The sequence below is a fragment of the Nycticebus coucang genome, chromosome 15 (genome assembly GCF_027406575.1).
Source record: "Nycticebus coucang isolate mNycCou1 chromosome 15, mNycCou1.pri, whole genome shotgun sequence".
NCBI classification, from domain to species: Eukaryota; Metazoa; Chordata; class Mammalia; order Primates; family Lorisidae; genus Nycticebus; species Nycticebus coucang.
Window position 1 is genome coordinate 28,366,145 of NC_069794.1, and position 26,183 is coordinate 28,392,327.

Genomic DNA, 26,183 nt, shown 5'->3' on the forward strand with positions numbered 1-26,183 from the left:
AATACTACCAGAAACTCTATCCCAGAAATTTCACAATGTGAAGGAAATGGATCAATATTTGGAATCACACCCTTTCCCTAGACTTAGCCAGGAAGAACTAGAGCTCCTGAACAGACAAATTTCAAGCACTGAAATTAAAGAAACAATTAAAAAGCTTCCAACAACAACAACAAAAAAGCCCTGGTCCAGATGGCTTCACACCAGAATTCTATCAAACCTTCAAGGAAGAGCTTATTTCTGTACTGCAGAAATTTTTCCAAAAAGTTGAAGAGGAGTCTTCCCCAACCTGTTCTATGAAGCAAACATTACCCTGATACCAAATCCTAGAAAAGACCTAACTAAAAAGGAGAATTTCAGACCAATTTCACTACTGAATATAGATGCAAAATTCTCAACAAAATCCTAGCCAAAAAATTACAGCTTATCATCAAAACAGTCATACATTATTATAAAGTAGGTTTCATGCCAGGGATGCAAGGCTGGTTACACATGCAAGTCCATAAATGTTATCCACCATTTTAACAGTAGCAAAAATAAAGACCATATGATGCTCTCTATAGATGCAGAAAAAGCATTTGATAAAATCCAGCATCCTTTTCTAATTAGAGCACTGAAGAGTATAGGCATAGGTGGTACATTTCTGAGACTGATTGAAGCTATCTATCACAAAACCACAGCTAATATTTTACTGAATGGAGTAAAACTTAAAGCTTTTCCTTTTAGAACTGGATCCAGACAAAGTTGTCCTCTGTCACCATTACTTTTCAACATAATGCTGGAAGTTCTAGCCAATACAATTAGGCAAGACAAGGAAATAAAGGGAATTCAAATAGGAGCAGAGGAGGTCAAACTCTCCCTCTTTGCTGTTGACATGATCTTATACTTACAGAACCTCAAAAACTCAACCACAAGACTCCTAGAAGTCATCAAAAAATACAGTAATGTTTCAGGATATAAAATCAATGTCCACAAGTCAGTTGCCTTTGTATACACAAATAACAGTCAAGATGAGAGGCTAATTATGGACATAACTCCCTTCACCACAGCTTCAAAGAAAATGAAATACCTAGGAATCTACTTAACAAAGGAGGTGATGAACCTCTCTAAAGAAAATTATGAAACCCTCAGAAAGGAAATAGCAGAGGATATTAACAAATGGAAGAACATACCATGCTCATGGATGGGAAGAATCAACATTGTTAAAATGTCTATACTTCCCAAAGCAATCTACCTATTCAACGCCATTCCTATTAAAATACCAACATTGTACTTTCAAGATTCAGAAAAAATGATTCTGCGTTTTGTATGGAACCAGAAAAAACCCCATATAGCTAAGGCAGTTCTTAGTAATAAAAATAAAGCTGGGGGCATCACCATACCAGATTTTAGTCTGTACTACAAAGCCATACTGGTCAAGAAAGCATAGTACTGACACAAAAATAGAGACATAGACATTTGGAATCGAATAGAAAACCAGGAAATGAAACTAACATCTTACAACCACCTAATCTTCTATAAACCAAACAAGAACATACCTTGGGGGAAAGACTCCCTATTCAATAAATGGTGTTGGGAGAACTGGATATGCACATGTAAAAGACTGAAACTGGACCCACACCTTTCCCCACTCACAAAAATTGATTCAAGATAGATAAAGGACTTAAATTTAAGGCATGAAACAATAAAAATCCTCAAAGAAAGCATAGGAAAAACACTAGAAGATATTTTCCTGGGGAAAAACTTCATGAAGAAGACTGCCATGACAATTGCAACACCAACAAAAATAAACAAATGGGACTTAATTAAACTGAAAAGCTTCTGTACAGCTAAGGAGACAACAACCAAAGCAAATCAAAGACCTACACAATGGGAAAGGATATTTGCATATTTTGAATCAGACAAAAGCTTGATAACTACGATCTATAGAGAACTCAAATTAATCCATATGATAAAAGCCAACAATCCCATATATCAATGCGCAAGAGACATGAATAGAACCATCTCTAAAGAAGACAAAAGAATGGCTAACAAACATATGAAAAAATGTTCATCATCCCTATTTATTAGAGATAAACTGAAAATCTAAACTACCCTGAGCTACCATCTAACCACAGCGAGAATGGCCCACATCACAAAATCTCAAAACTGCAGACTGATGGCATGGATGTGGAGAGAAGGGAACACTTTTACACTGCTTGTGGGACTGCAAACTAGTACAACCTTTGTGGAGGGAAGTATGGATAACCCTCAAAGTACTCAAGCTAGACCTCCCATTTGATCCAGCAATCCCATTACTTGGCATCTACCCAGAAGGAAAAACAATCCTTTTATCATAAGGATTTTTGCACTGTTTATTGCAGCTCAATTTACAATTGCCACAATGTGGAAACAGCCTAAATGCCCACCAACCCAGGAATGGATTAACAAGCTATGGTATATGTACACCACGGAATACTATTTAGCCATTAAAAATTGGAGACTTTACAGCCTTTGTATTAAACCCGGATGAAAGTGGAACACATTATTCTTAGTAAAGTATTGGAAGAATGGAAAAGTATGAGTCCTATGTACTCAATTTTGATAGGAAAATTAATGACAATTAAGGACAAGGTAGTGGTGGGGGAAGGGGGGAGCAGAGAGAGAAAGAAGGAGGGAGGGGAGGAGAAAGGAAGAGCAGAGAGAGGGAAGGAGGGAGGGGGTGGGGCCTTGGTGTGTGCCACACTTTTGGGGGACCGGACACTAGTATGATGTAAGCCCTCCAATTTGTACAAATAATCAACACATTGAAATGGGCATAAATGTATTTATGATCTATGTACAAAAGACTTAATAATAATAATAAAAAAAGACAGACTTTACCTAACAAATGCAATCATTGTAACTTGGTTCCTTGTACCCTCAATGAATCCCCAACAGTTAAAAAAAAAAATTAAAAAGAAGAATATAATATAGTTTTCCCATGTGGATTTTAGAATGAGCCCAAGGTATTTAGTATGACTAGGCCTATGACATAAAATGAAAATATTATATATAAAAATCAAGTAATAGTGATTTTGTAGTTCATTGATTTTTATGAGAATCATATTGTAATCATGAATAATTCGCTCGCATGATTTCCATTATTTCTAAAATATTAAATACAGTGTACTGTATTTATTTGAAAACAATTCATCTGGATTGGAAAATAGTTTTCTGTTCTCACCTGGACTCCTGATGTAGTCTCTAATTGTGCTTATTGTTTATTATTTCTTTTCCCATAAAGAAATTTTTTGATGCTATCCATAGCATCAAAAAATACATTTAAACTTGCCCAATCATCACATGAGAGTCTTCATGTTGGAATTAAAAATTCCAACATTGTGAAAAAAAGAACATAAAAATGATGAGAAAATAATTATGCTAAAATTACTACAAATAAGTGTCTTTTTGGCCATTTTTCTGGGTAAGATACTTTACAAAGCCATTTACACATAGTAGCAAATTGAGTTCCTTAATACTAAGTTATATCTTCAATTTACCAAAGAAGAAATGGAAATAAATTCCCAAAGATGTGAGAAATTTGATGAAAGCCTGGACTTTTCTGACTTCAAAGCCTATCCTGTACGACTACCCTGCTTGTTCTAGGCAAGATTGTGAAAGATTCTAAGATCTGGCTTCATATTACTGAATTGGGATTTTTGCCTAACAAGACTTAACAAAGACAGTGATCCTATATTTAAACTAGAAACATCTTTGTCAAAGCTAGTCATTTTGCAATGTCCTTTGGCCTTTTTTTTTTTTTTTTTTTTGGGCCAGGATAGGTTTGAACCTGCCACCTCCGGCATATGGGACCGGCGCCCTACTCCTTGAGCCACAGGTGCTGCCCGTCCTTTGGCCTTTTATTTTCATCATGTGCTCCCTACTTCTTCCTTGAATGCTGCAACTATACACTGCAAACACCGAAAACGTTTGACTAAAACTGCTGTTATCTTCTGTTGTTATTGTGTGTGCACACAAATGTGCATTCTTACTCTTCTGAATTAAGTTGTCTAAAAGGAAATCTATGACCTCTTTGACAGTCGTTTATCCAATGCCTGGCAGGGTTTATGGCATTAAGTAGGTATCGAATAAATTGTTGCCAAATTAATTCAATTTATTTACATTTAACTTCAAAGACATGTATTAGCTAATTACTATGTAAACAATCCAAATATGAAAAAATACACACTTGTTGCTTACAATAATAGGTAATCATATATCTTATCATTATTAATGGTAATGTTTTTCCACTGATAGTTTACAAAGATCAAAATATTGCAGTTGTCATTTGTCAACAAATGAAATAAATATTTCAGACTTTTGCTGTTATAGTAGAACTATTGGAAAGCCATTCAGAATATACAAAATAAGTGTAGAGATTAAGAAAGAAATGCTATGTAGATTCATGATTATGTTTTCAGTTGTTCTACCATATAGCACACCACCATTCAGTAATGTGCTGGTTTTGACATATTTTTAATTGTGTGATATCTTATTAAACGTAAGATGTATAAGAGCCTCACTTTTAAAATGTTAAAATAGTAATTGTGCTATATACCTAAATGTTTCTGTAGTAAGTACCTCAAGATATATATATATATATATATATATATACACACATATATGTAGACATAGAGAGAGAGAAAGTTTTTTTATGTACATAAAATGTCTACATATCTATATTGATACTATTACATGTGAAAATACTTTTTGGTATTAAATATTATTTACTACTCTTTTTAAAACTGTATATATAAGAATATGAAATAGAAAAGTTTTTTGTATTTATTTTATCTTCTTCACACATAATAGTTGTACAAAAATAGAATTTGAAAAAATGTGGAATGGTATAAGAAAAAAACAAATGAAATATTTAAACAAATTAATTTTCAGAGTAACATGAAAATAAAATTATAAAAACAATATTGTACATATTGTTCATGCCATAATATTTAAATTTTATCATTTTTATATTTAAACTTGATCCCAAAACAACTAAATATATTTTATTTTACAATGTTTCTTTGTAATTTATGCTTTCTCTTTATATTTAATACATTTATAAATTACACGTTTATGTTTGTACATGCTTCAAATATATATAAAATGAATCATGTTGTATAGTAAAATAAACACTGCATTATTTAAAAAATATTATAAAAATATTTCACATTACTCAATTATTATAAAAAATGATAAATATATCTAAAATTGTTAAGGCAGTCCAATGTGTATTGGTATGTCTTATAAATATTGAAGTGTGTGTGTGTGTGTGTGTGTATGCATGCATGTGAATTTAATTCAGAAACATGAAAAATGTTTATGTACCCAGACTGCTCTGGTAATTGAAACAAGTATAACATTATTGAGGCATCAGTTTTTCCATACTACCCTACACAAGTATTGGCCACATTTATTATTGGAGCTCATTAACGTAATTTTTAAATCTTTGCTGGTGTATAGATTTTTAATAGAGTCGATATTGAAGAAATTGGAGCATGTATCCTACAAAATCCAAATGCAGATTAATCAACACTTGTTATTACGCCTGTGTTGACAATGAAACTGTCCAAATCCTATGCCCTATGATGTATCTAGGATCACATGCTCAGCCTACCTTTACACTAAAGAAATATCTGTGTTCAAATATCTAAGTACACATCTCCTGTATGTCTGGCACAGCCTCACGCAGTAGTCATCATTCAGTCTGCACACTCCTAATTGCTTGGCATTAGCTGACTTCCACTAATGCTTTGTCTTTAACATTGCCAGGTGTTGCTACCAGTAAAATATACTCCAGATAGAGTGAAAATGTGAAATTTCTCAGTTGGTTTATAACAATGCAGCAAGAAAGAGCCTTCAAAAACATGTCAGTTGATATCATTCATTGCCTCAAAACCTACAAATCTGGGCGGCGCCTGTGGCTCAAGGAGTAGGGTGCTGGTCCCATATGCTGGAGGTGGCGGGTTCAAACCCAGCCCTGGCCCAAAACCACACACACAAAAAAAAACAAAACCTACAAATCTTCAGTTTTCTCTAGAGTAAAAAACAGTTATAAAGAAGGAACATATCATTATAGATAATGTGACTTTCTGTCACCTCACTTCTTCATAGCCCCCTGTGTTGTTGCTCCAAACACTACTGGCTTCCTTGCTGTGGCTAGTTAAACTCCAGTCTCAGGACTTCTGACTATTTATTCCCTCTGCTTAATGTGTTTCCTAAGATGTTCACTCCCTCATTTTCCTCACATTTTTGCTTATAAGTCTTAACAATGTGATATCTGAACCATTTATTTAAATTTGTAACTTGTCCCAGCTCCTAAGTTAGTTTTATCTTTCTCTAGCTTTTTGTTTTCCACTGTGTTCACCGTCTGTTATTTTTTAGTATCAGTCAGGACCTCAGGCTTGGTATATATTAATGGAGGATTGAACCTTAACTGTCAATTTGGCTGAGCCATAGGATTTCAGGTATCTGGTTAAAAATTATTTGTGGATGTTTGTGTGAGTGTTTCTGGATAGTGTTAGCTTTGGAACTGGGAACTGAGGAAAGGATGGCCCCCTCCAACGTGAATGGACATCACCCAATCTGGTGAGGGCTTGAATAGAACAAAAAACATGGAGAAAGATTGAACTTTCTCTCTGCCTTAAAGCTTGAGCTGTGAGATAGATCACGCCCTGCTCTTAGTTCTCCTGGTTCTCTGGGCTTCAAATTGGAATCTACATCTTCAATTCTGCAGCTTCCAGGCCTTTATGCTATATTACTGGCTTTCCTGGGCCTCCAACTTTCAGCAGACTTTCTCATAATATCAAAATCCAATACCTTATATCTTTTTATAGAACATATATATGCACACACATATATTTTAATATATTAGTAGATACATATATATATACACACATATATATGTATACATATACCAATATACACACACTTTAAAGACATACTCTTTTCTTGTCAGTAACATTCATTGCTAATCTTAAGAAATTAACACTGAACTTTAAGTAATTAATGAATGTATACAGTCCTAAGACAATTTGCTTATAAATAAGGATTCTCTGAAGACTGAAAAACTTTCAAGACACACACTATTAAATTTTAAGTACTATATGTGTGTATATATACACACACATATGCAGTGTGTATGTAAACATATATACACGTACACATAAGAGTATTGGTTATGTATCTGTGGAGAACCCTGCCTAATACAAAGAAGGATTTTATGGATGTACTATTTGCAAAAGTATTTGAGGTGGATGGGGACAGTAAAGTAAAACGTAGAACTACATCATTACCATGGTAGTCTGAGAAGGGAAAGGCAAAAGAAGAGTTACAGAGAAAGGGAAGAGTCATGTGGAGAAGACTGCTTTGAGACAAATAGTGGGCATTATTTAGGAAGTCCAGCTAAGCTCAGCTAACAAGTTAGATGAAGAGGGAGAGACAGGAGTAAAGACCCATATCCTACTTTAATCCTTCCCTAGTTTTCCGAAGGAGCTCCCTATCTATTAGAAGCCATTATGTTGGAAATACCAGCAAAATTAGTTCATAAAAGACGGACACCTGGAACAGAAATCATGATGGATAACACAGAGAGCAGATTCAGAAAAAAATTCCAGCATCACCATGTAACTAATACATGTGATAGTTTATTACCCTGTCTTAGTTATCTTTCTTTCCCGACTAGCGTATAAACAACATGATGGCTGGATTCATTTTTCAAGCACTTATGTTAGTTTGTGGGCAATCATAGGCCCTCAATGGTTGCTAAATGAATGCCGAATTAATTAGGCTATAATATATCCAACAGGTTTAATTGATGATGATAATGTTATAACAGTGATGATGCTTCCTTTATTACTTATTAGTTTTGTGTACCTAATCAAAATATATAACAAATATACAATGTCTTCTACTGTAAAGTAAAAGATAAATACATGTATACATGTGTATGTATACATGTATTTATACATTTATACGGAAATAAGGAAAGCACTTATTTTGATATATGCTTTATAGTAACAATGCTAAGGCTTGATGTATAGAAGAAGATTCTCTTTATGGACTATTTATTCAATGTTCAAAACAATGCACATGGATTATCATTTTCAGGTTAAAACAATTGAGACAGATAATGTTATATGATTTCCCAGTGTCACATTTAAGCAATAAAAAAATTATCCCATTATAAGCTATCTATTTTTAAATCTGCATGTTTATTTATATTTTAAATTTGCATTTCCCTGAAATATGCCAAAGACTTTTCACTGTGTACCAAGGCCTTTCATTTGTGCTTGTGCTTTTGTTAAATTCACTTGATAAATGTGAACTTGTTCTTACTATGTCAATTTTTAGTAGTGATCTCAAATGACACTGCAAAACGTGGCACACATGAGAAATTTTTGTTGAAATTTTTTCTAACCCTATAGTCTTCAGTAAGTATTCCATTTTCATTAATTTTGTTTCCCATATCTCATCTCATTTTAGGTAAACTATCTTAATGACAAGCATTAAGATTTCACAGTATGGATCTTGAAAGCAATTCAACCTTCAGAGAATCCGTATTTGTAAGCAAATGTTTCTAGGACTGTTCATAACCATTACCTGCTTAAACTCCAGTGTTAATGTCTTAAAAGCTGGGAGTAAAGTAGAGGACTTAGCAAAGAATATTACCCCTAAGAAGGGAAAGTGCCTTTAAAGTGTTATTAAATAGTAGTCACTCAGGCAAAAAACTATTTCTTTCCAAACTTTATCTAATGATAAGAGCAATCATACCACGAAAAAGGCGAATTTACAGATTAAAAAAGAAACCAGTGCTTCCATTCATTTTAGAAATAAGTAAAAGTAGAAATGATTATTTTTCAGTCACATACTAACCTAGAACACTGCAATCACCATTTAGGAAAGCTCATTGATTTATAAAATTGAATTGTGGACATCCTAAACGGGACAACTGAGATCTCAAATTTCATTGACACAGAGCCTCTGGAGCATGAATGAAAATTAAGTATAAAAATAATGTGCTGTACTCACAAGACTTTTTTTATTTGCAACAAGGAACTTTAACGATTCTGGTTTCATTGCTGCCTTGAAGTTCAACTATCTTACAAATAACTCTCATGGGATACCAGGTAATGGAGCACTGGAAACAATATTCTCTTCCTCATAGACAATTACTTGTTTGATCAGTGACTCAGAAATACTCCAGTTGAACAAATATAACTCAGAGCTATGTGGTTTACTTATGCTACATCAAGGACAAAAACATAAGTAAAACCACAAAAATTATATATTTTTTACTATATGTTTATGTCACATTTTGGTTTGCTTTAGATTTTAAAACATACGTATTTAATGATACTTCAGTTACTTATAAACAAGGTTAAATTTTCACTATAAAGTAATACTGACTTCTCAAAAGAGAAATACATTGCTGTGTTAGCCATATTTAAGGCAGATGACTTGTAAGTATACAATTTATAAGATTATAACATACTTGTCCAACTTAGTAGGAAATATACTTTCTGCTTTTCATCTTTAACTATACATATATTCCTTTACTTGTTTAGCATTTTGAATTTTACAAGTAGAAGGTTTTTTTTGTTGTTGCTGTTGTTGTTGTATTTTTGACACTGAGTTTCACTCTGTCACCCTGGGTAGAATGCTGTGGCATCATCATAGCTCACAGTAATCTCACACTTCTGTGTTCAAGCAATCCTCCTGCTTCAGCCTCCTGAGTAGCTGGACTGCAGGCAAGGGCTGCCACTCTGCCTGGCTAGTTTTTCCTATTTTTAGTAGAGACGTAGTTTCACTGTTGCTCAGGCTGGTCTCAAACTCCTGAGCTCTAGCAATCAACCCCCTTAGCCTCCCAGAGTGCTAGGATTACAGGGGTGAGCCATCCAACCCTGCCACAAGTAGATTAATATTTAATTAACCAATTATAGATGACCTGGCACCTTGCTATTCTAAGTGTAATCCACGGACCAGCACCATTGATCCCATAATAGAGCTTGTTAGAAACAGAGAATCTTAAGTTTCATCCCAGATGTAAGTGAATCAGAGTCTGCATATTAAGATTCTTCGATGATTCATGGGTTCATTACTAATGCTTGATAAACATTCTTCTATTAGGCAAGTGAAAATTAAGGATATCTGCTAATTATTTTGTTATTGATGAGACCCACATCGAGTGCCTCTTGAAAAACAAAACAAAGCAATACACTCCCCTCCACAAAGAACAAAAAAAAAAAAAAAAAAAAACAAGCTAACAATTCGCAATCTTGCTATATTGGACATATATGGTATTTTTTTATGGCTACATTGGCTGGAATTGAACAGTATCAGAAGCACTTTTGAATGGAGAATTGTGTGCTAAATTTATTCATGCTATCTGTCATGTTATGTTATCTGAATTTGAGTTTGAGGCCCCTGATTTATAGAAAAGCAAGGCTAATTTAGGCATCATCTTTTACTCATATATTTTAGCTTTCTCTTTAAGCCAAAACTTAATTGATGGAACCCTGATTCCAACCCTGGTCATATGTATTTTACATCTCATTCTAAGTCCTTAGGGAAGAGTCAGAGACAAGGATTTCTGACCTGCCAGGCAGAATCAAAATAGGCATCCAGTGAATGATAGAAGCTCAATTAGGTATTTATTTTGGATTAGCGAATGTGAAATCAATGCCACTGCAAGGCTGAATAACTCTTGTGTTTATTAACAAGTACCACTGTATCCCCAGCATGCCTGGGTAGGGAAGAAGAGGCAAAGCTGGAGCTGGGCAGAGGAGATGCATAAGCAGGAGATTAATCACATTGTCAAGATTCTTGGCTGTCATAGTTGCACTAGTTGGCTCCTGAGAAGATGGCTTTTGTGGAATTTTCTCAGTCATAAACCTGAATGTTACTACCTGATAAACAGCCTTGCAGTCAAAGAAACATTGAGATCTCCTATTAGGCATAGACCTAGAATATACTCCTGAAAAGATCTAACTTCTAATCCATCTTGACACTCAAATTTATACCATAGAGCCCTTTCTATTTTCTCCATTTCTGGTACTAAAAGCGGCCAGTAAATTGATTCTACTCTCCTAAAGAAGATGATTCTTTTTTATCCTTTGTATGTGAATACACTTGATGAGGATGTTTGACTATCCAGCATTGTTCCTTTTGTTGGTAATAACAAAAAAAAGCCTCATATTTTCAATGTAGCTTCAACAAAGTAACATTTAAATAAAATCTAAATGCAAATAACTAGTTAAAATTCCACATTTTGATCAACTAGTCATCAATCATAATTGCTACCATGACATAGACTGTTAAATTAAAATCATGTTCTTTGAGTTGGATTTTTTTATTCAATATGTGCAGTCTGTACATTTCTAGGAAAAGTTAATGTAATTACTCATTAAAAATAAATATGGGTAATCAGCTCCATGCATCTCAGGAACAGACACTTTTGCAACATCAAGGGAGTTTTTCAGGGCCCTTCTAGCAAGAACAGGAAAAAAACTCTGGTTTATTGCTGCTGCCTGGACCTCTGTAAAAGCTGCACCATGACCACGATTGGCTCCCGACTTGATCTCCATAAGAGCTGTGTCGCGACCACCATCAGCTCCCACCCAGACCTCCATAAGAACTGTGCTGCGACTGTGATCAGCCCCCTCCCGGACCTCAGTAAGAGATGCGCCGTGACCCCTGACCTGTGACACACACCTGCTGGGCCTCTGCACACCCTGACCAGGAACTGAGGGAGCCACACAACCCCGCGTCCTCCCTCCTGTACCCTCCCTGCCTCCACACTGGCCTGCTCATCTGCCCAGAGACTCTGGTAGCTGTGTGCCCTCCAGAGCCCTCCCTACCTCTTCGCTGAGCCCGTCTCCTGGCCAGAGACTCCTGAAACCTTGGGCTCTCTGTGCCAAAGTCATTGGGTGCCAGACAATCCCAGAACCATGTGCATCAACCCCCACCCTGTTGCTGTATCCAGGTGTGTCACACTCTGGAGCTGCTTCTACAACCAGAACTCCCTGGTTGGGGCAGCCCCATAGGAACTACACAGGGTCACTCCCTACAAAGATCCATCAACAATAGAGTGATCCCACTGGGGTCTAATTTTGGAGACACACCACCACAACTCTGATGACGACCATAGGCAATCATGAAAAACAATCATGAGGTGAAATCAACAGAAAAACTCTGGCAATATAAATAATCAGAGTAGATCAACTCTCCCAAGGATCAATGGGGCAGACATAGCACAAGATCCCATGTCCAAACAAATAGCTGAGATGTCAGAAATCGAATTCTCTGGATAGCAAATATGATCGAATTAGATTCCAAGCAGTAACCCAAACTATATCTCAAGAATTCAATGAATTCAAAGAGCAAATGACCAAAGATTTTGACACATTGAGACAAGAAGTTGCATCCCTCAAAGATCTGAAAAACATAGTAGAATCCCTCAGTAACAGAATGGACCAACCAGAAGAAAGGATTTCTGACATTGAAGACAAAGCTTTCAAACACTCCCAAACTCTCGAAGAGGAAGAAAAATGGAGGGCAAAAACAGATCACTCTCTCAGAGAGCTCTGAGATAATTCGAAGAAAACCAATATTCATTTTATAGGGATCCCCGAAAGCAATGAAGTGGCTTCACAAGGCACAGAGTGTCTTCTCCATTAGATTATGAAAGAGAACTTTCCAGACATGCCAAGAGATTTTGAAATTCAGATAGAAGACAGTTTCAGAACTCCAGCATGACTCAACCCAAATAAGACATCCCCCAGACACATCATAATCAATTTCACTAAAGTTAATATGAAGGAGAAAATTCTGAAAGCAGCCAGACAAAAGAAAACCTTTACCTACAAGGGGAAGAATATTAGAATAACTGCATATCTCTCTGCTGAAACCTTACAAGCTAGAAGAGAACGGTCATTGACTTTTAATCTACTAAAACAAAATACCTTTCAACCCTTATCCTGTATCCAGCTAAACTGAGTTTCATTTATGATGGAGAAATTAATACTTTAATAACATTCACATGTTGAAGAAATTTGCCATAACTAAACCAGCTCTCCAGGATATTCTCAGACCTATCCTTCATAAAGACCAGGGTAACCCCCCACAACAAAAGTAAACCCACCCAGAAAATTTTGATCAAATTCCAACTTCCACAGTTACAAAAGGATTAAAAATGTCCACCAGACTCTCAGAAGGCTTATCAATATTCTCAATTAATGTGAATGGTTTAAATTGTCCTCTAAAGAGGCACAGGACAGGTTGGCTGACTGGATACAGAAACTCAAGCCAGATATCTGCTGCATACAAGAATCTCATCTTACATTAAAAGACAAATATAGACTCAAGGTGAAGGGATGGTCATCTATACTCCAGGCAAATGGAAAGCAGAAAAAAGCAGGCATTGCAATCCTATTCACAGACACAATAGGCTTTAAACCAACCAAAATAAGGAAGGATAAGGATGGACACTTCATATTTGTTAAAGGTAATACTCAATATAATGAGATTTCAATTATTAATATTTATGCACCCAACCAGAACGCACCTCAATTTATAAGAGAAACTCTAACAGACATGAGCAACTTGATTTCCTCCAGTTCCATAATAGTTGGAGATTTTAACACCCCTTTGGCAGTGCTGGATATATCCTGCAAAAAGAAGCTAAGCAAAGAAATTTTAGATTTAAACTTAACCATTCAACATCTCTACTTGACAGACATCTACAGAACATTTCATCCCAACAAAACTGAATACACATTCTTCTCATTAGCCCATGGAACATACTCCAAAATCGATCACATCCTAGGCCACAAATCTAACCTCAGCCAATTAAAAAAAAAAATAGAAATTATTCCTTGCATCTTCTCAGACCATCATGGAATAAAATGCCAAAATTCAGCCCAGCAGCTGGAGCAGCAGTGAGAGCCCTGCTGAAAACATGGAAAGGATGAGTAATTCTGTAAATAAGCCAATTGACAACAACGCAGAAGGGGTCTGGAGCCCTGACATCGAGCAGAGCTTTCAAGAGGCCCTGGCTATCTATCCACCATGTGGGAGGAGGAAAATCATCTTATCTGATGAAGGCAAAATGTCTGGTAGAAATGAATTGATAGCCAGATACATCAAACTGAGGACAGGGAAGATGTGGACCAGAAAACAGGTGTCTAGTCATATACAGGTCTTAGCAAGAAAAAAAGTTTGAGAAATTCAAGCCACTATTAGGTGTCTAGTCACATTCAGGTTCTTGCCAGAGGGAAATCTCATGATTTTCATTCCAAGCTAAAGGATCAGACTGCAAAGGATAAGGCCCTGCAGCACATGGCAGCCATGACATCAGCCCAGATTGTCTCAGCCACTGCCATTAACAATAAGCTGGGGCTGCCTGGGATTCCATGCTCAACCTTCCTGGGGGCACCAGGGTTCTGGTTGGGAATGATACAAACAGGGCAGACAGGATCCTCGCAAGTCATCAAGCCCTTTGTGTAGCAGGCCTACCCCATCTAACCAGCAGTCACAGCCCCCATTCCAGGGTTTGAGCCTGTGTCAGCCCTAGCTCCCTCGGTCCCCACCTGGCAGGGTCGATCCATTGGCATAACCAAGCTTCACCTGGTGGAATTTTCAGCTTTTCTCAAGCAGCATCAAGACCCAGACTCATACAACAAACACCTCTTCGAGCACATTGGGCGTGCCAACCATTCTTATAGTGATCCATTGCTTGAATCAGTGGACATTCGTCAGATTTATGACAAATTTCCTGGAAAGAAAGGTGGCTTACAGGACTGTTTGGAAAGGGCCCTCAAAACCCCTTCTCCCTCGTAAAATTCTGGGCTGATTTAAACTGCAATATTCAAGATGATGCCAGGGCTTTCTATGGTGTAACCAGTCAGTATGAGAGTTCCGAAAATATGACAGTCACCTGTTCCACCAAAGTTTGCTCTTTTGGGAAGCAAGTAGTAGAAAAAGTAGAGACGTAGTATGCAAGGTTTGAGAATGGCTGATTTGTATACTGAATAAACCGCTCCCCGATGTGTGAATATATGATCAACTTTATCCACAAGCTCAAACACTTGCCAGAGAAATATATGATGAACAGTGTTTTGGAAAACTTCACAATTTTATTGGTGGTAACAAACAAGGTTACACAAGAAACCCTCCTCTGCATGGCCTATGTATTTGAAGTTTCAAATAGTGAACATGGAGCACAACATCACATTACAGGCTTGTAAAGGACTGAACATGGTTATTTATATATATAGATATCTGTATATACACACGTATGTGCACACACACACTCTGTCCATTAACCAATGACTGACTATAAACCTCACCATGCAGGGTGGTGTCCTGGCCCCAGGGTCACCCTAACATTTATAAATCCTGTTTGAGTGGAGTCATTTTTTCATGTGTTCATACTATCATTGTAGCTGTAAAGTTCTGGTACAGTTGTAAAAAGAGAAATCCAGTTGTTTCTATGTGTTCTTCAGATTCACAGCCCGCAGTTCCTCAGGAAAGGTGATTACCTAACAACCCACGTCTCTCACCGCAGAGCCCTGTTTCTATTTGTGGTAGAAAATACTAAAACACAGCATTTACCACGGGACATTCATAGCCTTTACACAAATGTCTTTAGTTCTCTTTTTTTTTTTCCAAAATAAAATTCTTGTTTTAAGATACAAGTAAAATTAATCTTTAAATATAAAAAAAAAGTTGAACTGAATAACAACAGCAATCTGCATACCCATATAAAAACATGGAAGCTAAACAACGTTATGCTAAAGAATACATGGGTTGTACTCGAGATTAAGAAGGAAATCACCAAATTTATGGAACAAAACAACAAAGAAGACACGAATTATCAGAACCTCTGGGATACTGCAAAGGCAGTCCTAAGAGGGAAATTTACAGCACTGCAAGGCTTCCTCAAGGAAATAGAAAGAGAGGAAATTAATAACTTAATAGGACATCTCAAGCAACTGGAAAAGGAAGAACATTCCAACCCCAAACCCAGTAGAAGAAAAGAAATAATCAAAATCAGAGCAGAATTAAATGAAATTGAAAACAAAATAATTATACAACAGATCAATAAATCCAAAAGTTGGTTTTTTTAAAAGATCAATAAAATAGATAAAACTTTGGCCAACCTAACCAAGAAAAAAAGAGTAAAATCCTTAATTTCATCAATGAAAAATGGTAACAATGAAATAACAACAGATCCCTCAGAAATTCAAAAAATCCTTAACGAATACTATAAGAAACTCCACTCTCAGAAATATGAAAATCTGAAAGATATTGACCAATACCTGGAAGTACACCACCTACCAAGACTTAGCCAGAATGAAGTGGAAATGGCCTATATCAAGTTCTGAAATAGCATCAACTATACAAAATCTCCCTAAAAAGAAAAACCCAGGACCAGATGGCTTTACGTCAGAATTCTACCAAACCTTTAAAGAAGAACTAGTCCCTATATTACTAAACCTCTTCCAAAATATAGCAAAAGAAGGAATGTTATCGAACACATTCTATGAAGCAAACATCACCTTGATCCCCAAACCAGGGAAAGACCCAAAAAGAAAAGAAAATTATAGACTGATATCATTAATGAATACTGAAGCAAAAATACTCAGTAAGATCCTAACAAACAGAATCCAACAACACATAAAAAAAATGATACACCATGACCAAGTGGGATTTAACCCAGGGTCTCAAGGCTGGTTCAATATATGTAAATCTATAAATATAATCAGCACATAAAACTAAAAAATAAAGACCATATGATTCTTTCAATTGATGCAGAAAAAGCTTTTGATAATATCCAGCATCTCTTCACGATCAGAACACTTAAGAAAATTGGTATAGAAGGGACATTTCTTAAACTAATAGAGGCCATCTACAACAAACCCACAGTCAATATTGTACAGAATGGAGTTAAATTGAAATCATTTCCACTTAGATCAGGAACCAGGCAAGGTTGCCCATTGTCTCCATTGCTATTTAACATTGTAATGGAAGTTTTAGCCATTGCAATTAGGGAAGAAAAGGCGATCTAGGGTATCCACATGGGGTCAGAAGAGATCATACGTTCACTCTTCGCAGATAATATGATCGTATATCTGGAAAACACTAGAAATTCTACTAAAAAACTTTTAGAAGTGATCAAGGAATAAAGCAATGTCTCAGGCTACAAAATCAACACCCATAAGTCTACAGCCTTTATATATATCAACAATAACCAAGCCAAAAAAACGGTCCATTCCTTTCACAGTAGTGCCAAAGAAGATGAAATATTTGAGAGTATACCTAACAAAGGATGTGAAAGATCTCTACAAAGAGAACTATGGAACTTTAAGAAAAGAAATAGCTGAAGATGTTAACAAATGAAAAAACATAATATGCTCATGGCTGGGAAGAATCAACATTGTTAAAATGTCCATACTACCCAAAGCAATATATAATTTTAATGCAATTCCTATTAAAGCTCCATTGTCATATTTTAAAGATCTTGAAAAAATAATACTTCATTTTATATGGAATCAGAAAAATCCTCGAATAGCCAAAACATTACTCAGAAATAAAAACATAGCAGGGGGAATCACGCTACCAGACCTGAGACTGTACTATAAATCGATAGTGATCAAAACAGCATGGTACTGTCACAAAAACAGAGAAGTAGATGTCTGGAACAGAATAGAGAACCGAGAGATGAATCCAGCCACTTACCGTTATTTGATCTTTGACAAGCCAATTAAAAACTTTCAGTGGGGAAAGATTCCCTATTTAACAATGGTGCTGAGTGAACTGGCTGGCAATCTGTAAAAGACTGAAACTGTACCCACACCTTTCACCATTGACTAAGATAGACTCTTACTCGATAAAAGATTTAAACTTAAGACATGACACTATAAACATACTTGAAGAAAGTGCAGGGAAAACTCTTGAAGGAATCGGGCTGGGTGAATATTTTATGAGGAGGACTCCCCAGGCATTGAAGCAGTATCGAAAATACACTACTGGTACCAGATAAAACTAAAAAGCTTCTGCACAGCCAAGAACATATTAAGTAAAGCAAGCAGACAGCCCTCAGAATGGGAGAAAATATTTGTAGGTTATACCTCCAATAAAGGTTTAATAACGAGAATCCACAAAGAACTCAAACGTATTAGCAAGAAAAGAGCAAGTGATCCCATCTCAGGTGAGCAACGGACTTGAAGAGAAACTTCTCTAAAGAAGACAGATGCACAATCTACAAACACATGAAAAAAAAAGCTCATCATCCTTAATCATCAGAGAAATGCAAACCAAAACTACTTTGAGATATCACCTGACACCAGTAAGAGTAGCCCACATAACAAAATTCCAAAACCAGAGATGTTGGCGTGGATGTGGAGGAAAGGAAATGTCTACACTGCTGGTGGGAATGTACACTAATACGTTCCTTCTGGAAGGATGTTTGGAGAATACTTAGAGACCTAAAAATAGACCTGCCATTCGATCCTATAATTCCTTTACTAGGTTTATACTCAGAAGACCAAAAATCAGAATATAAAAAAGACATCTGCATCCCAATTTACAATTGCTAAGTCATGGAAGAAGCCCAAGTGCCCATCAAGCCACGAATGGACTAGCAAATTGTGGTACATGTATACCATGGAATATTATGCAGCCTTAAAGAAAGATGGAGACTTTACCTCTTTCATGCTTACATGGATGGAGCTGGAACATATTCTTCTTAGTAAAGTATCTCAGGAATGGAAGAAAAAGTATCCAATGTACTCAGCCCTACTATGAAGCTAATTTATAGCTTTCACATGAAGGCTATAACCCAACTATAGCACAAGAATATGGGGAAAGGGCCAAGGATGGGGAAGGGAGGGGGGAGGTTTTGGTGGAGGGAGGGTAATGGGTGGGGCCACACCTACGTGCATCTTAGAATGGGTACAGGCGAAACTTACTAAATGCAGAATACAAATGCCTACATACAATAACTAAGAAAATGTCATGAAGGCTACGTTGAACAGTTTGATGAGAATATTTCTGGTTGTATATGAAACCAGCACATTGTACCCCCTGATTGCACTAATGTACACAGGTATGATTTAACAATAAAAACATAAATAAATAAATAAATAAATATGCTCTAATAGTGGATATAATAATTTTTTGTTTTTTCCCTCCTGATGCCCCAGTCACTTCAGCTTCCTCTTAAAGTATAAGCTATGTAACTGCATTGTTATCATTTTTAATCAAAGAATAATGTAGAATATATACTGTTTCGCATCTTTTTATGTTTTTCTATATACATGTATGTATCCATATGCATGTTTGAGTAAAGATTTTTGTATGATTAATTCAGAAGTCTATTCTATTCTTTTTAATGATGAATATTACTATATTATCATTTGTGGGCCATAAGTGGCAATAAATTACACGGACTGGGAGCTGGCATGCAGGATCCAGACAGTACAGCATTTTTTGTTTTGTTTTGTTTTGTTTTTTACTTCTTACCTTAGTCTTTGAGTAAGACATATAATCTCATGGCATCATTGTTCTCTAATTCACACATTTAGAATAAATACTATCTGGAATGAGTCAGATATGGTTGTGGTGAAAATGAATAAAACAATAATGAATTTAGGAAAACATCCAATAATCTAGAAATTGCTGAAAGTATTGATGAACACAATTTGTGTTCTATTCATGAACACAAATTGTTTCCTCTCTTTTTCTCTCTCCCTTCCTCTCTCATTCTTTCTCTCTGTATGTATACATATATAAATATAAAAATTGTCAGGTGGAGCATGTCTGAGAATCAGAAACTTGAAATGCTCCTAAGTCAACAGATTTTATGTACTGACTAATCCACAAATAAAAAAGCCGCACCTGATTTCGTACGATGGGCTCAAGTCAAAATGCAGGCACACAATACACAGTTTATTCGCGATTCCCAGAGAAAAATAAAATGACTTTCAGGTTATTTGCTTATAGTATATATGAAACCTAAATGAATATTATGTTTAAATGATTCCCATCCTCACAAACATTCCAAAAGGCAAAAAAAAAAAAAAAAAAAAAATCTAAAATTTAAAACATTTTTAGTCTCAATCTGTATTTTTGGATAATGTATACGTCCCATATAATATATGGTTTAAAGGTATACACCAACAAAATTTCTTTTTTCATTTGACTTATGCATTTTATGAGTAACAGGAAATTCATTCACATTTTGGAATTTATTGAACATGCATTATTATGTCATGTTCAAATCCTTTATCCACCTAGAATTTATTTCTTGATAAAGTAATTGGTATGACTAATTTTTCAGCAGTCATGTTGTTCCTAAATAATAACCCATGCAATATTAATCTGTATTTCATATATATTTAAATATTACGTGCATATCTTTACATTGTTGTTTCTACTAATTGGCTTGTTGAATAGTATAGTGATACCAAAGTTTAAAATGATTGTACTTTTAAAGATACATTTAGAAAACAGGTAGAGCTGATGCCTAGCCTTATGCTCTTTACACAATCTTTGTCATTTTTGTGTAAATTGTGAGATATAAATGCAATTTTGTTATATCTGTAAATAGAAATTTTAAATTATTATTTTACAGATAACTTTAAAATTGTTTTTCTTTACATACAATTAAAAAGAAGGAAAAACATTGCTTTTAGATGGATTAACAGTAAGTGCTTATTATTTTAACTTGCACAAATCTGGTACGTTTTCATACATATTCAAATTATGTTTAAAGCTTTAACAAGATATAGGATTTATCGAAAGTGAAGGTTCTTTGCCTCAACCTGGAGGCAAAACACTTATTCCTAGAGTTATTTTAGTTTGAGAAAGAAGACACTTTGTAATAAGACACAGCTTTACTGGCGTTTTTATCCTGCCTTTTTTAAAACTACGGTTACATGCAAACTAATGAATAGTATAAGCATGCAAAGAACTACTGAGAATTCCAAAAGGAATGAAATATTCCAAAAAGGTGGCTTTATGCCTATCCTTGAGAAGTTAGAGTAAAGAATATTTACTTCTAAGTCTTTAGGAGCTTTGCACCTGCTGGAGAAAGAGTGTTTGTTGAATGAGGAGAGAATCCTGAATCTCAGTACAGAAGCAGGACGTTTTTATTGGTGATGCATGTAGCCTAGTTTCACTGTTTAGAGGAGGGTAGCAGAAGACAAGCTTATAAAGATAGGTGAAGGTCACACGGTGAAGAGCTCGGCTCCCTGAGCTGAGAGGATATGCTACAAGTATTTGTAGTACTTGGAGGGTCCCTCTCAGTCTTGAAATGTAGGAAGTGAACTGAATATATCTCATTACAGTCCAATACACTCAACCAGCTACACATCCCTTTTCAAGGAAACCAATTTCTTTAGAAGTAGAAAAGCCATAGGATATACAATGCTTACATGTTTTTAGAACTAGATGACCTTGACTGTTTCTGAACCCAAGTTTGCTTACATTCACAACTTCAGTAAACAGCTACATTATTTTGGATTTCTTTTTATTTTCAGAATAGTGCCGGCTCTAGGTAAAAGAGGATTGGGCCAGTGTACTAATAGAATTCTTATATTACTTACTTATTCTTATATTCTTACTCATGTTACTATATAAAATTACATTTGTTCTTTTAAAAATATTACCATTACTTTTTAAAAAAGAATTCCTAATTCTATATGAAACCAGCACATTGTACCCCATAAATGCATTAATGTATACACGATCTATGTGTTTATGATTTAATAAAAATAATTATGGAAAATAAATAAAAATAAAAAATCAGTTCTACATGCTAAGGTTTCAAAATCAATAAAGGAATAGAGTGTTATTACTATAAAAAGACATCAAATGAAAAAATTATGGTATATAATAAAATATGTTTTGATAAAAGCATAACAAATTTGCATACTGTTGGGGAAGTCTCTTCTGTTTCTTCTTATCATGTAAGTAAGGAACTGACCGCCTTTTTGTTTTTTATCTTTTCAAGAATGTGTGTACAGTTACAAGGAAGGCATAGATAGTATTTGGACTAGAGCAAAAGGAACAATTATTTACTACACACTGTTATAATGACAATGCTTCTCTTTGAATCAAAAGTCAAGCAGATTTGCTTGCAGCCCATTATAAAAGATTTAGGATTGCTAAATTGGGGTTTCTTTAACCATGATGCAAAACAACTACTTACGCAGTATTCACCCAAGGCACCTGAATACCTTCCACCCATCGTAACCCCTGGGCTAGGAACTGGAGTCCAGGGGAACAATTATAAAGCTTAAGCTGTTTAGTACATAATGAGTAATAAAGTCCTCCGTCATCTCTGACCCAGTAATCTGTGTCTCTTATCCTCATTTTAAAAGCTGGCTAATATGTAGGGTAAACCAACAGGATCTTTGCAGTTTGTGATATATACATAGTTGCCAAGGTCTTTTATTTAAAGTAAATGGGTGAATGTCAAACTAACTTGCACACCAGTTTGTACTCTGGTTAGGAAAAAGAATTTGACTGATCTTAAAGGATTAATCACAGAGGGACAATGAGCTGTCACTCAGAAGCATCTATTGCTTTGTTGACATATATAAAATAGACAATAAGTTGGAGAAGAAAGATGAGCTGTCTAAAATTTATTATTTTAAAACCAATCGTAAACATGTATTATCGGCCCTTTCACTGATAATAAACATAAATAAAGATCCTTTCTTGAAAGGAATTTTGCTCCTGTATTTGGTTTTACCAAACATTTAAATGTACAATATGTGTCAAAAACCCAGCACTAATATATACATAGTCTTTCACATGAGCCATTTTAATATTTGTCATGTATAATTACCCACCTCAGGCTTCACCTTGCTGGCTCATCGAAAGAACAATGGTATTACCTATTTGGCTTGGTCATGAACAAAAGGCAAAGAAAATTATCGCAACCTTCACAATTTTCTCAAAGCTAAACGTCTTATATAACTGTCAGCCTTTCTACAATATAAAGAAGCATGTAAGTATATAAGCTATCCATGAATTGAACAAAGACTAGGGAGAGTCTAGTTTAGTCTAGAACTGCAAAGATTAGTTAAAAATACCATATCACCATGAACTCCCGTTAGCATAATGCCTCCCTTTTGGGTGCTAAATATGTGAACATTGTGTCCCAGTCACAAGGAAAGTTTGGATTTTACCAGTCTTCTCATTTGGACCTTGTCTTTGTTACCTGCATCATCTATTTTATTTTTCCTGCAATGAAATATATCTATGTTACTTGTGTATCCTCTCATTTATTGAAAATAACTACTTTGTAATAAGAATGTCTAAAAAGTTAAAAAAAAAAAAAGAAAATAAATTGAGCCTTATTAAGAATTAGGTTTCATAGGAGTCCCAGAACAAATGCAGATTTCTTACACATAAGAATTCAATTAGAGGACCATAAAAGGTCAAAGGTTCCAAAAGAGAGCAAATATTCAGTTTATCTTGCTATTTACTTAGCACTTGAAATTTGTCAAACCTAATTCCTTCTCAAACTCAGCTTCCTTCTTGGATCTTTTCTATCTACATGTACTTTTCAAAGTCTTGTCCTGCTTCCAGCTTTTGTATCTTTGGGCCCTGTATGCATCCAAACTGGTTAAGAAGAAATCTTTGTCTTGTAATCATGTATCAAAGGATGGCCACTTCAATAAAGCAACCTACGAAATGAGAGAAGATATATGGTGGGGCGTATATCTGATAAGGGGCTAATATCCCAAATATATAAGTAACTCCCACAGCTCAATAGCAGAAATCATAATAATAATCCAATAAAAATAGTAGACAATCTAAACAGGTATTTCTCCAAAGAGAACATACAAATGGCCAACAGGTATATGTAAACATGCTCAACATTTTAACTCAGAAAAATTCAAATCAGAAGCACATTGAGAGGTCACCTCACACTGATAGGATGGCTATTCCCTGCCCCCTGCACCAAAAAAAACCCCCAAAAACCAAAAAAACGAAAACAGTGATAAGTGTTGGTGAGAGTGTGGAAAAACTAGAATCCTTTAGCTCTGTTGGTAAATATATAATTTGGTATAGCTACTATAGAAAATAGTTTAGAGTTTCCTCAAAAAATTAAAAAATAGAGTTACCATATGATCTACCAATCACATGTCTGGGTATATTTTAAAAATAATTGAATTCAAGATCTTGAAAATATATTTGCCCTCTTATGATTATTTCAACTTGATTCACAATATCCAAGATGTGGAAAAAACCTGAATTGTTCATCAATGGTTAAAAAATATGAATATACATGCAAGGAAATATTATTCACGCTTAGAAAAGAAGGAAATCCTTTCATATACAAGAACATATATAAACCCGGAGGACCTTCTGATAAGTGATAAAAGCCAGGAACAGAAGGACAAATACCGAATAATTCTATTTATAAGTATCAAACATAGTCAAGCTCAAAGAGGGAATAGAATGCTAGTTGCTAGGAATTGGGGAAGAGAGTAGGGTCATTGCTGTTTAATTGGTGTAAAGTTTCGGTTATGCAAGATGAATGCACCTAGAGATGTCAGTACAATATAGTATCCCTAATAATACTTTATTGTGCACTTAAAATATTCTGAGAAAGTAGATCTCATGTTTTTATTACAATTAAATAAAACCTTTGATTTATAGGTAAATACAATGTATTTTATGTTCAAATAACATTATATTAAAATATGTTCATAGTAGGATATATTTTATGTAGGACATATTCTTTGTTGATGAGGAAAAATAGTCACTAATTCAATTAGCAAGGGCATTCTCCATATCTAGAGAAGTTCTTTACATTACTTATATTAAAAGAAAAGATAGAAAATCGTCTGGATAAGCCAGATCAAATTAATTATCTCTAAAGGAAGGCATTTATCTTTGGCTGAAAGTTAAGAGCGGCATTAGATTGAAAGAAGGAAAAATTCACAGGTTACAAAAGAAGGCTTTTTGAATGGAATCTGCTCATATAATTGTTTTAACGTGCTTAATTAATAGAAAGATTATAAAATCTCATTAGCTATTCTTGCTTCAAGCTACACAATACACTGTTATAAATACATGGTAGTTTTACCATAGTTATTTACATACATATGGAAATGACGTTCATGTTAGCATGTTGTTCTCCAACCTTAATTTGGAATTAGAATATTTAATATTTTATCTTTAGTATTGAAGTATTTAATGTTTGATTTTTTTCACCCTTGAATATCATTTGATATTTAGTCTACAATGTTATGAGGTTGAATCAACAAACATATGTGCCAGATAGATTTTTCTATAATTTGTGAATCAAAGTACACGGGACAAACACACAAGTTATTGGGGCATATGATATTGTATAATATGACACAGTAAACATAGGAGGGAGTTAGCATTAAGGTTCTGTTTGGTCAAAGTCTGTCATAAATCCTTCAGGAAGGTAAGATTTTTAAGCAAAGGAATTAGAAAAGGAGATAACAGTTTATAGTTTCAAACATTAGCAATGGGTATCTGATGCTAAAATAATAGAAAATGTAGGTACGGTTAGAAACATTAGAAGAAAATTTGGTCCTGGTGTAAAGCAGGACTGCATAATACTGATGCTTGGTGACTGATAGTGAGGCTGGAATTTGTACACAGGTAATAAAATAAGTACTATATTCACTGTCCATGCATAAAGTACCATTTTAGAGTAGACCAGGAAGTAAGGCTCAGTTAAGACTTGGATGCTACCTTTTTCCATGACGGCTAATAAAACATTACTTGTAATAGACTGGGTTAATCTTGAGTTTAAGTTTGGAATTCCGTCATAGGAAGAATAAAGCATAAAGAAGATAATTATAAACTTTGAATACAAATAATCAAATCATACTATAATGTTGTAAAAATAATTAACAGTTATTTGAAACTGCATAAGAAGCTGTACTAAGAAATGCATGCTATATATCACTCCTTTAAACTCACATTTTATTTTATTATTTTAAATTTGTATATTTGGTTTTAGATCAAGAAACCATTGTTCACATTTTCCCAGCTCCATGTTCTACTTCCCAAATTGATAATGAGAATATACTTTAGGGCGGCGCCTGTGGCACAAAGGAGCAGGGCGCCGGCCCCATATACGGGAGGTGGCAGGTTCAAACACAGCC

The 26,183-nt window shown here is 35.1% G+C and overlaps 1 pseudogene; it reads left to right on the forward strand.

The window, feature by feature from the left end:
* The first annotated feature begins 13,936 nt into the window (after nucleotides 1–13,936).
* LOC128566422 (transcriptional enhancer factor TEF-1-like) lies at nucleotides 13,937–15,263 on the forward strand (annotated as a pseudogene).
* The last annotated feature ends 10,920 nt before the right edge of the window (nucleotides 15,264–26,183 follow it).